We start from the raw sequence: 14,053 nt of genomic DNA on the forward strand, positions 1-14,053 counted from the left end.
CCTGGAACTCAATCTGAATTTCCCATGTGGGTGACAGGGACCCAAATACTTGAGCCACCAGCTGCTGCCTCCCAGGGCGCACATCAGCAGGAAGCTGGATCAGAAGCAGAGCTGGGGCTTGAACTCAGGCACTCTGATAAGGGAGAGAGTATCTCCAGAGGCATCTTAATTGTTATATTAAATGCTTTTTTTTTAATGAGGAGAAGTAAACAATAAAATAACAATAAAAATTCAGCATAGTAAATACACAAACCAGTACCCTAGTTATTTAGTATCGTTATCAGATATTATGTATAGTACATACTTTGTATTGGTGCACTCTTACATAACTGTCAGCGTGGCGGCTTAGTTCCCAGCAGCCTCCCCACAAATGTGTGAGTCATGCACTGCACTATGACGTCGTGATACCTGTGAAATCATGAGGTGACAGGAATTATTTAGCTCCTTTGTAATCTTATGCAACCACAATTGTGTATGTGGCTCGATTTGACCAAACTATCCTTACCCAGTGCATGACTGTGTTGCCTGGAGGGAGTGTGGTTGCGGGGACACCCACAAGATCCTTGATGTTGCCGCCACCAACCTCAAGAGTATGCTACCAGCATGGACAATCTTGACTGTTCCTTCGTCTTTGTAGCCTTCCCCACAGCAGGGTCAGGTTCCTAAGCAGGAGGGTCTGACAGGCAGCTCCTGGGTGCTGGGGATATAGGGTCAGGGTGGTGGGTCCTATGATCCCACCTGCCCTGTGCTGTAGGAGGCAGGACCTGGCACCACCAAGAGTCACTTGACGAAGGAGTCCCCTAAAACAAGAATGGTGGCATGTTAAAAAAATCTAAAAATGAAAGGTAAAAGCCATGTTACTTGTGTTTATCACGTTCTCAAGGGAACTGTAACCAAAAATGCTAAAGCTAAAAACCTCTGATAAAATTAAGCTAGAATTTATGGTGACTAGTTAACAATGACATTTTATATACTTGAAAACTGCTAAGATGGTAGATTTTAAATGTTCTCACCACACACAAAGATGACAGATATGTGAGGTGCAAGCCAGATTATTCAATTGATTAACTGGCTTTAGTAATTGGAAAATACTGGGGTAGACACTGTGGTGCAAAGGGTTAAACCCTTGCTTGGGATACCCACACCCACATCGGAGTGCTGGTTCAAGTCCTGGCTATTCCACGCTTCCTATCCAGCTTCCTACCAATGGGCCTGGGAGGCAGCAGGCACAAGTACTTGGGTTCTTGCCCCTACACAGGAGACCTGAATGGAGCTCCTGGCCCCTGGTTTTGGCCTGGCCTATCACTAATTGTTGTGCGCATTTAGGGAGTGAACCAGTAGGTAGCAGATCTCTCTCTGTCTCTGTCTTTTCCTCCCTGTTAATCTGCCTTTCAAATGAATAAATAAGTCCTTTTAAATGTGTGGCTGCTGTACAAGCTTCTAAGAAAAAATGTAGGGGCCAGCATTGTGACATAGTGGGTTAAGCTGCCTCCTGCAGTGTTGGCATCCCGTGTGGACACTGGTTCAAGTCCCGACTGCTTCACTTCCAATCCAGCTCCCTGCTAATGTGCCGGGGAAAGCAGTGGAAGATGGCTCAAGTGCTTAGGCCCCTTTCAAGCATATGGGAGACTTGGAAGAATCTCCTGGCTCGTGGCTTCAGTCTGGCCCAGCCCTGGCTGTTGTAGCCATATAGGGACTGAACCAGTAGATAGAAGATCCCTCCTCGCCATCCCCTATAACTCTGCCTTTCAAATAAAAAAAAATGTTTGGGGAAAAATGGTGTTAGAAGATAAATTCATTTTGTTGCAAATTTTTTTAATCCATGCATAGATCTTTGCAAAATACACATTTCCCATGAACTCTTTGAAGACTGTTCATACTATAAATAGTCTTACAACAGTCCAGGTTAGTTTGTGGCTGCAAATTGTGTCTGTATCAACCTTAAGGAAAAAAAACTTTCTGTTTTAAGTTTTTTGAATTTTTGGCTTGTGGGTAAATGATTGTGGACATGTAGAATTTTGCACTTGATTAGGAATAGTTTGAGAAACAGATGGCTAGGTTGTTAGCAAGCAGTCTGGGGACTGGAGATCAGCTCTTCCAGGAGGTGGAGACATGAAAATACCTGAGTGCTACACTTGATCTTAGCCAAAAGGCTGAGAAGCGATTACCTGAGTGCTAGCCATCCTGGTGCCAAACTGAGGATGTAGCCAGCCCATAAGTAAGTTCACAGCAAGATAAATACAGGGACACAGAGCTAGGAATACTGAATCAACTTATTTATATATTTAAAAATTGATTTGAAAGGCAGAGTGAAGAGAGGTAGAGAGACAGAGATCTTCCATCTGCTGGTTTACTGCCCAAATGGCCACAACAGCTGGCTCTAGGCCAGGCTGAAGCCAGAAAGCAGGAATTTCATCTGGGTCTCCCACGTGCATGGCAGGGGCCCATGCACTTTGATCATCTTCTGCTGCTTTCCCCAGGCATATTAACAGGAAATGGGACTGGAAGTGGAGCAGCTGGGACTTGAGCCAGCACTATGATTTGGGATGCATGTGTCTTAACGTCTAGGCCAACCTCATGCCCCTGGATCAGTCTTAACCCTTCCCTAGCTCTGTAATTTTAGTGATGCAAACCAATACATTTCCTTATAATGCAAGCCGAATTGAGTTTGGTAATTTTCAGTATTAGGAACAAAGGCATCTTGACTGATCTATTACGTGGAGGCTTGGGAGTTACATTTCTCCAAATCCATCACCAGCAGATCGCATGACAGATTTTGCCTACCAAAGATATTCATAAAAGACAGGGAAGGCAGAGGAGAGTCTGAAACTTATTTTTCCTCTAGAAGCGAGGCTGCAGAAGTGGGGTAGGGGCAGATATGAGGCACGTGGCAGATGAGAGGTTTGACTGCAGCCCTGAAATTCCCCCGTGCTGGTGCCACGGGCGGCCATGACCATAAGTAGCAGTTCCCTGGCAGTTCCTGGTCTGGGTAACAGAGGAAACGTCTGAACTCTTTGGAAGTCAACCATGACACGAGAGCTAGTGGCACTTCTTCAAGACTTCCAAAAACTGAAAGCACTCACAACTTGTGCAGATTGAGAATGGTACCAATGGGCATGATTTTAACGAGAGCAATTCTCTAATTAGTCAGGATTTGAACTGTTATGGGTCAGAAGGAAAAGGTTTTCGAGCCGGAACAAATTGCTGTTTAGAGTTTATCATGTCTTGTGTCAGGCACGGTGGGAGATGCAATGATTAAAATGCTGATCTGCCCTTACAATGCTGTGGCAGAAAACAAGTGGGTTTGACTGGATGAAATGAGAAGGGATCACACCTAAAACATTTCTTCTCTTACAGAAAATAAGTCTAGAGGAGACAGCCCCAGGATGGAAGAGTCGCTGGATGCTATGCCCCTCCTGTCTCTCTGCTCCGGTATCGTTTGCCAGTGGCTCCCATCCCGACGATCACCCAAGGCTTAAGATGGCTTTCCTAGTTCTAGCCACCCGCTCTTTAACCAGGCAGCAGGAAGATGGAAGGAGGAGAGGGCAAAGGCCCGGCCTTCAGACTGAATCGTCTCCCCTTATGCAATCTTCCTGTAAGTTCCAGAAAACATTTCTTCTGATATCTCGCTTATCAGAATTTAGTCACATTACCATACTTGGCAAGAGAGGCTGGAAAATAAAATTCTTATGTGGTTGATAGCCACCCTGAACAACTGGAGCTCTATTACTAAAATACAGGAAAAAATGGTGGCAACTGATCCTTTCTGCCTTAAGAAATTACAATCTACCTGGAAAATAGGAACTTGGAAAAGACAATTAACAGAATATTGGGAAGAGCCAAGCAGTGGGTTGCCAGTAAGTCTGGAGGAGGAAGACAAGGTGTTGAGGCAGGCTGGGGAAGCCTCTTGGAAGAACCAGGACTGACCTTCCCTTGGGGGCTGAGTAGGAGGCCCAGGCACTGTGAAAAGCTGGGGGGCGGGACCCCAGAAGCTGGAGCCCGGAAGCTGGACACTGCCAGTCCATTCAGGGCAGGAATGACAGCAATCACTTGGGCCCCGGATGTTAGGTTGGGATATAATGGAGTCTTAGTCAGGACAAGAAGGGATTTTAACTGATTTTTAAAAATCCTCAAAGCCAAAGTTCCAAGACCTCTTTGCCAGAATAAAATATATATTCTGAATTTGCTTCCCCAGTCCTGGAACTGAGACCCCTGTATTCTCTCCATCACTCATACCAGCAGAAGTGATCACAATATTTACTCCAGGGAGTTCTCCTAATTTTGGATTGTCTGAAATAGCGCAAGGAGTGTAACCAGTGACTATATGACAACAGTAATAAAAATAAATGCACGAAAAGCCTAAGACCACAGTCTGAGGCTATTATTCATGAAAATGGGAGGAGAAAAGGCCTACATATGGAAGATTCTGAGTCCTGTTCCTAAATATTAATTGTTTACTTCATGATTCTTCTCCGATCTAAACAGACCTTAAACTGCCCCCTCTTAATATGCTCCCATAAAGGATTACAAACCAGAGAGAAGCTTGGTTTAAACAAAGTAATCAGAAAGTAAGCAATCTTCTTCTCTTTCTCTCTGGCTCGCGGCTTGTTTTGTCTGTTAGGGAACTTTCCTCTCTAGTGCGTAGACCTCAAGGTCAAACAGAGGTCGCTTTCTGCTTTTTGAGGTATGGGTGCTTTCACATTATTTGCTCATTTTTATTGCTGAGAATAACCATCCATTTGCTCAAATACCTGCAGCCTGGCCCAGCACAAAGACTGGACAGTGAACGCTGGCAGGAGGGTTAGTGCCATCCAACACAGAGCAAACAAGTCCTAATCTCATTAAATGTCAGACAAACGCAGCAAGAATACAGACGTCTTAAACTGGAAGATAGAAACGTGACACAGAAGTATTCTAATCATTTAGTGGAATAAATCGTACCAACATGATACTAAAACTGTCAAGTTGGTGGAAAAAAGGATAAAACTCCATTAATAATACAACAGCACTGCTTACTTTTTCGCATGAGGAAAATTCCATTACAGCAAACAGCCCGGGGCTTTCAAACTGCTTTTGTTCAAGATCAGTGGAATATTGTTATGAAGAATATATGGCTGGCCATGATATTTTGGCTTTGAAAATGAAACTTCGCTGATTTTTCAGTGTGAACCACTAGAGATGAGATGCTTGCATGCAGGGCTGCGTGTGAGTGACTTTATGCAAGTATTAAAATGGTAGACCCTGCACGTGGGTGCACGGCTCCGTGAACAGAGGGAAGGCTGGAAGGAATTCACTTCTATTTGTCTCCTTCAGCCAGGGCACAAACTCCACAACCTTTGGCACAGGCCCTGTTTGCACAAGATTGTTCTTTTAAGTCTATGTGCAAATTTGCTTTTAGGGTTTTTTTTTTTTTTCTTTCCTCTTGAGTCCACCATGGCATAGATCTGACTGTATGTCGTCCAACAAGGGGCTTAAAGCTTCCCCTCAGCACCCCCACCCACACGCCAGCTGTACGTGGTCATGGTGCATCCTGCAAGATATGGCAGAAGGTCTGCCAGTGGCCCTGTCTGTAAAGTCTGAATTCCCAACTGACATACCACCTCCAAGGGGGCTGTCTTAGCATGGGCGCCCCTAAGGACAGACCCTAAGACAAGGGTTTGGATGCGAATTTCTTTTGGAGATGGTTCCAGGAAGCACAGGCTGGGGTTGAGGGGTTGAGAAAAGGAAATTGGAACTGTTGATCAAAGGTGCATGGGTGAGCAGCCTGCTGTGGGCCACAGGGCCCCATTGCCCTGGGAACACCTGAAAGACTGGAAAGCACACTCAGAACCATCCAGCCAAAGTCAAGGAATCAAGAGTTTATTTACCAGCTCCTGCCTTCATTGATGGAGGTGTGGTGATTGGCGTGATACTGAGACATGGGGTCCAGAGGCAGAAGGTGTTTGAGACAGGAAGCCACTGGTGTGCACAGGAACCTTGGCCAAAGCTGATATGGTGGGCCAAGGGGTTACAGACGGGAGGGCCCCTGCTAAGCTGTGTGCACTCTACCTCCTTGGAGGTCCTGGAGAAAAAAACAGACCTCCAGACCTCCCTCCTGCTCTCAGAATATGGTTCTTTACCCCCTTTATTCACTCCTTATTTATTTTTTAAAAGATTGTTATTTATTTATTTGAGAGGTAGAGTTACAGGCAGTGAGAAGAAAAGGAGACAGAGAGAGAGGTCTTCCTTCCTCTGGTTCACTCCCCAAATGGCTGCAACAGCCGGAGCTATACCAATCTGAAGCCAGGAGCCAGGAGCTTCCTCTGGGTCTTCTATGTGGGTGCAGGGGCCCAAAGACTTGGGCCATCTTCTACTGCTTTCCTAGGCCATAGCAGAGAGCTAGACCGGAAGAGGAGCAACCGGGACCCAAACTGGTGCCCAAATGGGATGCTGGCCCTGCAGGCAGAGAATTAACCTACTGTGCCACAGCACCGGCCCCTCATTTATTTGCCTTCTTCATCCAGTGCCTTCTCTTCTAACCCATTTGTATATCATGTTGATTTTCTCAATATGAGAAACAACCAGAACCAACAGGCTGTTGCTTAGTGGAGATGCCAATGAGAGTGAAGAGATGACAGTCATGCTATGGGCCAAGGGACTTCCTGTGCCCACACTCACTCAGGCCATGGACGGCAAGGTGGGTCGGAACATTTTGGGCCTAGATCCTTTGTGTCACTGAGTCCTGCTAATAATCCTTTGCACCGGTTCTAACTTTTCCGCAGTTGGGGACCCCTTTGAGAATCCAATGGGATCCATGGGTGTCCTCTGTAGAATGATATGCAAATGCACACACATAGGTGCATGACTTGTTTGCGGTTTCAGGGCATCCACATAACCCCAGAAGCTCATCTAGGGACACTTAAGTATTGGTACTGCTTGGATGTGTGCATTTCCCTCCATTTTTACAATCCAAATTCTTTCTGAGCCTGTCTTTGATGTGATGGAGTGAGCTGATGATGAGCCAGTACACATTAGCTGTGTATCTTGCCTAGGCTCTCTTGTGTTGGTTTCCTCATATGTAGAATGTGAATAGTGCTTAGGGGCAGGCATTCGGTGCAGCAGTGAAGATGCTGTCTGGGACACCCACATCCCATATCAGAGCGCCTGGGTTCGAGGTCCTAACTCTGCTCCCTATTCCAGTTCCTGCTGATGCAGCTCACCCTAGGAAGCAGCAGGAGATAGCTCAGGTACTTGGGTCCCTGTCACTCACATGATAGATTCAGACTGAGTTCCAGGCTCCTGGCTTTGGCCTGGCTCAACTCTCATCATGTGTGCATGTGGAGAGTGAATCAGCAGGTAGAAGATCCCTCTCTGTCTCTGTCTTACTCGGTCTCTCTGAGTTTCAAATAAAATGAGATAAATAAATTTTTTAAATGTAAAAATACGTAATATGTAAATTGTTGCAAGGACCAAAGGATTAGTAAATGTAAACTAAATGTTTTAGTTCATTTTGTGTTGCTGTGACAAACTGCCTAGGACTGGGTAATCTGTACAGAACAGAAGTTTATCCTTTCTGGGGCTGGGGCTGTGGCATAGCAGATTAAGCTGCTGCCTGCTACGCCAGCATCGCATATGGGTGCTCCACTTCTGATCCAGCTCCCTGCTAATGCACCGGTGAAGCAGCGGAGGTTGGCCCGAGTGCTTGGGCCCCTGCACCCACGTGGGAGACTCGGAAGAAGCTCCTGGCTGTTCAGCCATTTGAAGGGTGAACCAGTGGATGGAAGCTCGCTCGCTCTCTCTCTCTCTCTCTCTCTCCTCTCTTGACAACTCTAGCTTTCGAATAAATAAATAAAGCTTTAAAAAAATCTCTCTCTAAAGAGAAATTTGTTTTCTCACAGTTCTGAATGTTGGAAAGTTCAAGATCAAGACCTGGCAGGTTCGTGGTCTGGAAAGGGTCCTGTCTCTGCTTCTGAGTCAGTGTCTTGGATGCTGTGTCCTCACAGGACCAGAGGCAGAGGGCCAGGAGAGCTGAACGTTATGAGACACCTCTATTAAGGGGGACTTGATCCCATTTGCAAAGCAGGAGCCCTGGTGGCCGAATTGTTTCTGGAAGGCCCCGCCTCTCAACACCATTACACTGGCAGCCCCTGGATCTTGGAGAAGCCACACACAAGCCAGAGCAAATGGTGTCTGGCACATAGCAGATGTCACAAATTCGTAAGCTGCTGCTGTTACTATGCCGGTGGAAGCCACTGCTTGCAAAAAGAGAATGAATCAATGGAGAGAGTCTCGATTTGGTGTCAGTAAGGAGAGCAAGTTTCTCCTCTCGACTTCCAATTGTGTGATCCCGAGGAGCATAGGTTTGTGGAGTTTTTGGTGTTTTTTTTTTTTTTTTATTTTACTCTCTTGATCCAAATTTCCTTAACAAGGTCATTGGTTCTTGATATTAATAATGCTCCTTTATCTATACCCAAATGAAATTCATTAGCAATGTGTTCTTTTAAGATAATTAATTAATTATTTTGAAAGGCAGAGCAACAGAGAGAAAGAGAGAGAGATACACACACAGAGACAGAGAGAAAGTGGGGGAGTTCTCCCATCCACTGGTTCACTCCCCACATGACTGTAACATCTAGGGGCTGAGCAGGCTGAAGCCAGGAGCAAGGAACCCCATCCGGATCTCCCACATGAGTAAGCAATGTGTTCATTCTACACACAAGATCTAAAAATAATTGCAGTGAGTAATTTAGAAGGAGAAACAAAAGGAGTGTGGGGTTACAGTTAAACTATATGGAATGCTCAGGCCTAACTATGATAGAAATCAAATTGAAGTTGTCAGATGTTGGCCCTGAGATATAGAATCACTGTGAGAGCGTTAACGTTCAATGGTAAGCCAGCATGAGTGTGTGGCTTGTGATGGTGATTTAAATAATCGTGATCGACATTTTCAGGTGACGGATTCTCTTGAAATCTGTCCAGTGGCCCACTTTTGGAAAAGTTCTTAACAAGACAGAGTTGGAAATTTTCCTCAGTTTAAATAGCAGTTTATACTTAAACTGAAAAATCAGAGTAAACCCACAATACCATAACAACAAAAACTTTGTGATTACACAGGAAGCAGAATTAAGCTTTAGGCTCAGTCATTAGAGACAGCCTTTCCCAAATATAAATGTCCAGCAAGGCTTTCGAAAGTTGAGTGAAGTGGGCAAGGGGAATTCTGGGTTGAGTAAGTCTGTCCCCTACCTTGAAGGCAACTTAGCATTCTGATCCTAGCACACTGATGCCAGGAATGACAACACCTCCATCACTGTGATAACCAGAAAGTCCTCCCAGATTTCTGAAACACACCCTATTAGTAACAGGATGTGCACACCTCTTTAACACCCATTGGGTTAACCAGTCCAGAATCAGAGAAGCCCTAAAACTCAGGATCAGAAAAACCCCTTCTCAGTCTAGGTTTTGCTACAGCCTCTCCCAGGGTATGGGCCTCCAGCTGGGGAAGAAGGGAACAAAGCTGATGAGACAACTGGTGGGGGGCAGCCCTGGAGGGCACCCGAGGAAGGCAAACGGAACCTGTGGCTGCCCCTCTTTCCATCTCTTCCCTTTCCTTGGAGCTTTTCCGCATTCCCCTCCTTCCCAGGCTTTCTTGCTATCAAAACTCTTTCTGAAATGGAGATGCTATCAGAGACTTATTTCTTGGTGCACATACATGTCAGTTTTATGACTCAAAGATGACATGAGATCAATCAAAGGCAAACTTGAACAGAGACCAGAAAGAGGAAGACCTTTTATGACAGGGGCTGAAGAACAAATCGAGCCCATCCTTGCTGATTTCAGAAACTACTGGTTCTATATTGGTGACAACAGGAATCCAGATGGCATGGCTGCTCTGCTGGACCCCCGTGAGGATGGTGTGGCCCCATTTATGAGTCTCTTTAAGGATGGCTTAGAAATGGAAAACTGTTAACAAAATTGGCAATTTGGATCTATCACTGCTCATCATTAACTGGCTGCTGCTTGTCATCCACACAACACCAGGACTTACAAGAAATGGGACTGATGTTATCCTGAGCTCCTCATTTATTTTGACTGTGATTTACTTTGAGTGGAGGTATTGTTTTTAAGGAAAGAAAACATTGGCATGCAGGTTGTCTAAAAATAAAATGCATTTCAATTCACTTGAGAGCATGCCGCTCAGTTTTAATGTACATTTAAGCTAAATCCATCCTGTAGTATTCCTGGAGAAGCTAAACCTGGTTTGCAGACAACTACTACAGAGTATTAAGACTGTCTTCAGATAACTTCTACAGTGAAAACTGCCGGGACTGGAATATAAAAACTGAGAATCCAAAGTTTAATTCTGAATTACAGTAAAGGGAAAGACCATGCTTGTGGCAGTGCCAATATTTGAAGTGGAGCCTTAACACATTTCATCACCTACGACAGAAGTAGCTAATTCTAGCAGAGATTACTGAAAAGTAAAAAGAGACAGATTCAGTTGGAAAAAAAGTCGATAGCCATGATGAGAAACCATTTCATACTCATCTAATTGGCCAACATTTAAAAGTCCAACAATACCAATCATGGGAGAAAAAGGGTGGAGAAATTGGTAAAACATTTTGGGGAATGAACTGCTTTTATCTGCTAAGACCAGAAATATTCAAATCCTATAATCTGGGGCCGGCACTGTGGCGTAGTAGGTTAATCCTCCACCTGCAGCTTCGGCCTCCCATTTGGGTGCTGGTTCTAGTCTCGGTTGCTCTTCTTCCAGTTCTCTGCTGTGGCCTGGGAAAGCAGTAGAAGATGGCCCTAAGCACTTGGGCCCCTGCACCTGTGTGGGAGACCTGGAAGAAACTCCTGGCTCCTGGCTTCAGATTAGCTCAGCTCCAGCTGTTGCAGCCATTTGGAGTGAACCAGCAGATGGAAGACCTTTCTCTCTGTCTCTCCTTCTCACTGTCAAATAAATTAACAAAATAAAAAATAAATAAATAAATAAAGAAGAAGAAGAAGAAGAAAGAATGAAAGAAAGTATATTAATCATTTCAAAGTTGATTAAAAATCCTATAACCTCAGAAATCTACTCATGGTGTATACCTTAGTCAAACACTATTTGGTCTCCTCAGAAGATATGCACAAGGGCACTCTGAAAAGTTCATGGAAAAATGGAAATAAAAGACAAGTTTATTTTGGTGCAAAAATTTTTGAAATCCATGCATAGCTTTTCATATTATGTATTTTTATGAACTTTTTGAGGATCCCTTCTATGCATGAATTTCAAATATTTTTTGCACCAAAGTAAACTTACGTCTTAATTCTATTTTTGCACAAACCTTTTTTTAGTTGTCCTCTGAAATTTTATTATAAATAGAAACAAGACTCCATTTGGTGACTGTAGACCCTACCTTGCTGGTGAGCACCTGCTGGAGGGACCTGTCCTCTAACCCTAATCTGGAGACAAATTCAGGAAAGAGCTCCCAGTCCAACCAAACACACGGGAGAGACTGAGGTACCAAGAATGAAACCAGGGCTGGATCCTCAGGGCAGCCACTTCCCAGGCACTTGGGCTGTTGTTGCCTGTTTCTCAGGGCACAGGGAGGCTGCCCCTCCCATTACACTGCATTCAACTCCAGTCACTCCGCAATGCCTCCCACCTCCCTGAACTTTTTGAAGTGCACTCATACGTCTGTGGCAACATTTAATTTAATAGTGAAAAACTAAATCAACTGGAAACATTTAAACATCATTAATAGAAGAACACATTCATAGAACATCATATATTCATACACGGGAATATTATATAGCAATTAAAATGATGAATCGCAGCTTTGTGTCTGCACAATGATAAATCCAAAAAAAAAAAAAAACACACAGAAAAGCTAATTGCAGGGTATGTAGAGTGTGATACCATTTAAATAGTTTAAAAGTCTGCAAAACAATACCATATATTTGTTTCTAGACACATGAATATGGAGCAAAAGCATAAAACATGCACAAGAATGATTAATGCCGACTTCATGATCTTGGTTATTTCTGGAGAAGGAGATAGAAGAATAAGGACACACAGAACACCCTCCGTTGTATCTGCAATGTTTTTGTTCTCTCAAAGAAAAAAAAAGTAAAAGAAATGTGGCAAAATGCTGAGATTTAATTAGATATATAGATTAGATATATAGACGGTTCTGGCTGTATTCTGTATTTCTGAAATCTTTTATGTTTCTCTGGGAAATATTCTATAGTAAAACAATTTTAAAATTGATGTATCTCTAGCAGGTACTTTTGTTCTTTATTGAACACATTCTTTTCACCCTTCTCACCACCAGGTGTTGAGACAGGTGACCCGACAATGAAGCAGACAGAATCCTTGTCTCCGGACAGAGCTTCTCAATCTCACTGTCAAAACACAGAGTGCTGGGCCCCCTTCGGAACCTTCAGACTCGGCAGGTATGGGATGGGGCCTGAGAATGTGCATTTCAGGAGACGCTGTTGCTGGTTGGGAGACCACACTTCTCCTTGAATCGGTTCATGTGTTGTGGAAGGACAGCTTTGATTCATGATGAAAGTTTCCAAAAACTGACAGGAGGAGTATTTTTCAGCTGCTTGGCCAGGTCTCTAAAAGCACTCTTCCACTTTCCACCCTGGGCCCGAAGGAGCACATCCACACGTGTAACTCCAGCCTCTTACTTCTTCTTCAATCAGCCCCTGCAAACATTAGCTCCCTGGGGGCACATAGACTTCCTGTTTGGTGTATATTGTGTACAAAATGTTAATGGTAGTTATTCTTGGGTGGTGGAATTGTGGGTAATTAAAATACTTCATTTTGCTTGTCTGTATTAACTAATATTTCCATGATGAACTAGTGTCAGTTATTTAGTAAAGACAAATTATACTTTAAAGGAAAATAAATATGTACCAGGCTGTATGTGGGTTTGTAATGAGGAAGGAGAGAGTAGGCAGCAGGGTACTAATGAGAATGTGCTTTTACCTTTAAGAGGTTTGTGATCTCATTCAGAGGAGAGAACATGCATTCAAAAAATATTTAAAATAAGATAAGGCATTCAGGGCTGGTGTTGTGGCATAGTGGGGTAAGCCACCACCTGAGATGCTGGCATTCCCTGTGAGCACTGATTTGAGTTCTGGCTGTTCCACTTCTGATCCTAAAGCACCTGGGAAAGCAGCAGAAGATGGTCCAAGTACTTGAGCCCCTGCCACCCACAAGGGAGACCCAGATGGTTCCAGACTCCTGGCTTTGGCCTGGACCAACTCCAACTGTTGTGGCCATTTGGGGTGTGAATCAGCAGATGAATCTCTCTCTCTCTCTCTCTCTCTCTCTCTGTAACTCTGCATTTCAAATAAATAAATAACCCTTTCTTGAAACAAGGTACAACATTCTGGAAGCAGTGTTCGTTGAGAATTGCAGTGTACAGCTGGCAAGTACTTTGGCAGGAACAAATGACTGAGCTGAGTGGCCCTGGAGGGGGCACCCAGAAGGATGAGCTCAGCATTTTGCAGAACGAGATGAAGGCGGGGGAGGCCACACGGCTCTGTGCAAACCTTCACGGTGCAGCCACGACACACAGCAGGTGCTTGGCGCACACTGTTGACTAAGCCAAGTGAAGACTTGAGCAATTAGTGCATTCATTTAGAAACTTCACTTGGGCACCAGGACACACTCAGTGTGATAGTGGCTCACGCCCCTCTTAGACTGTGGCCAAAAGACACATAAACAGAAACCAGAATGAATTCCGTTGTGGGTTTAGGCCAAGTCAAGTATTGCAGGAAAGTCTGTCCTTTTCCCCTTTTATGTGATTTCTGCGTTGATGATGATATCCCCAGAACGAATTTCTGAGTCTGCAGAAAGACCCACTCTGGACTAGATGCACCTTTTAGCTGTGTCCTCTGCTTTGCCCTTATGACCAGGGAATTCTCTGTGGGTTATTGCTCCACTAGTTTCTCTGTTCAAACCACGCTTACCCTGAAGGGCTATCTTCACTCCTTTTATGTTGATTGTTGTTTTTTTTTTTAATATTTGTTGTTTTTTTAATATTTTCTCTGGGTTAAAAAAAAAGAGCCTGGA

At 44.3% G+C, this 14,053-nt stretch overlaps 1 long non-coding RNA gene across 1 annotated transcript in view; it reads left to right on the forward strand.

Annotated features, from left to right (window-relative positions):
- The window catches only part of LOC149126652 (uncharacterized), a 31,461-nt gene extending 18,708 nt beyond the window's left edge, over positions 1-12,753 (forward strand). The window contains exons 2-3 of the long non-coding RNA XR_016234608.1: positions 3,358-3,595; positions 12,300-12,753. This is a non-coding gene — a long non-coding RNA (uncharacterized LOC149126652). The remainder of the gene's footprint in view (positions 1-3,357; positions 3,596-12,299) is intronic.
- The last annotated feature ends 1,300 nt before the right edge of the window (positions 12,754-14,053 follow it).

The sequence above is a fragment of the Oryctolagus cuniculus genome, chromosome 5 (genome assembly GCF_051225735.1).
Source record: "Oryctolagus cuniculus isolate XC-2025 breed Fujian yellow rabbit chromosome 5, ASM5122573v1, whole genome shotgun sequence".
NCBI lineage: Eukaryota > Metazoa > Chordata > Mammalia > Lagomorpha > Leporidae > Oryctolagus > Oryctolagus cuniculus.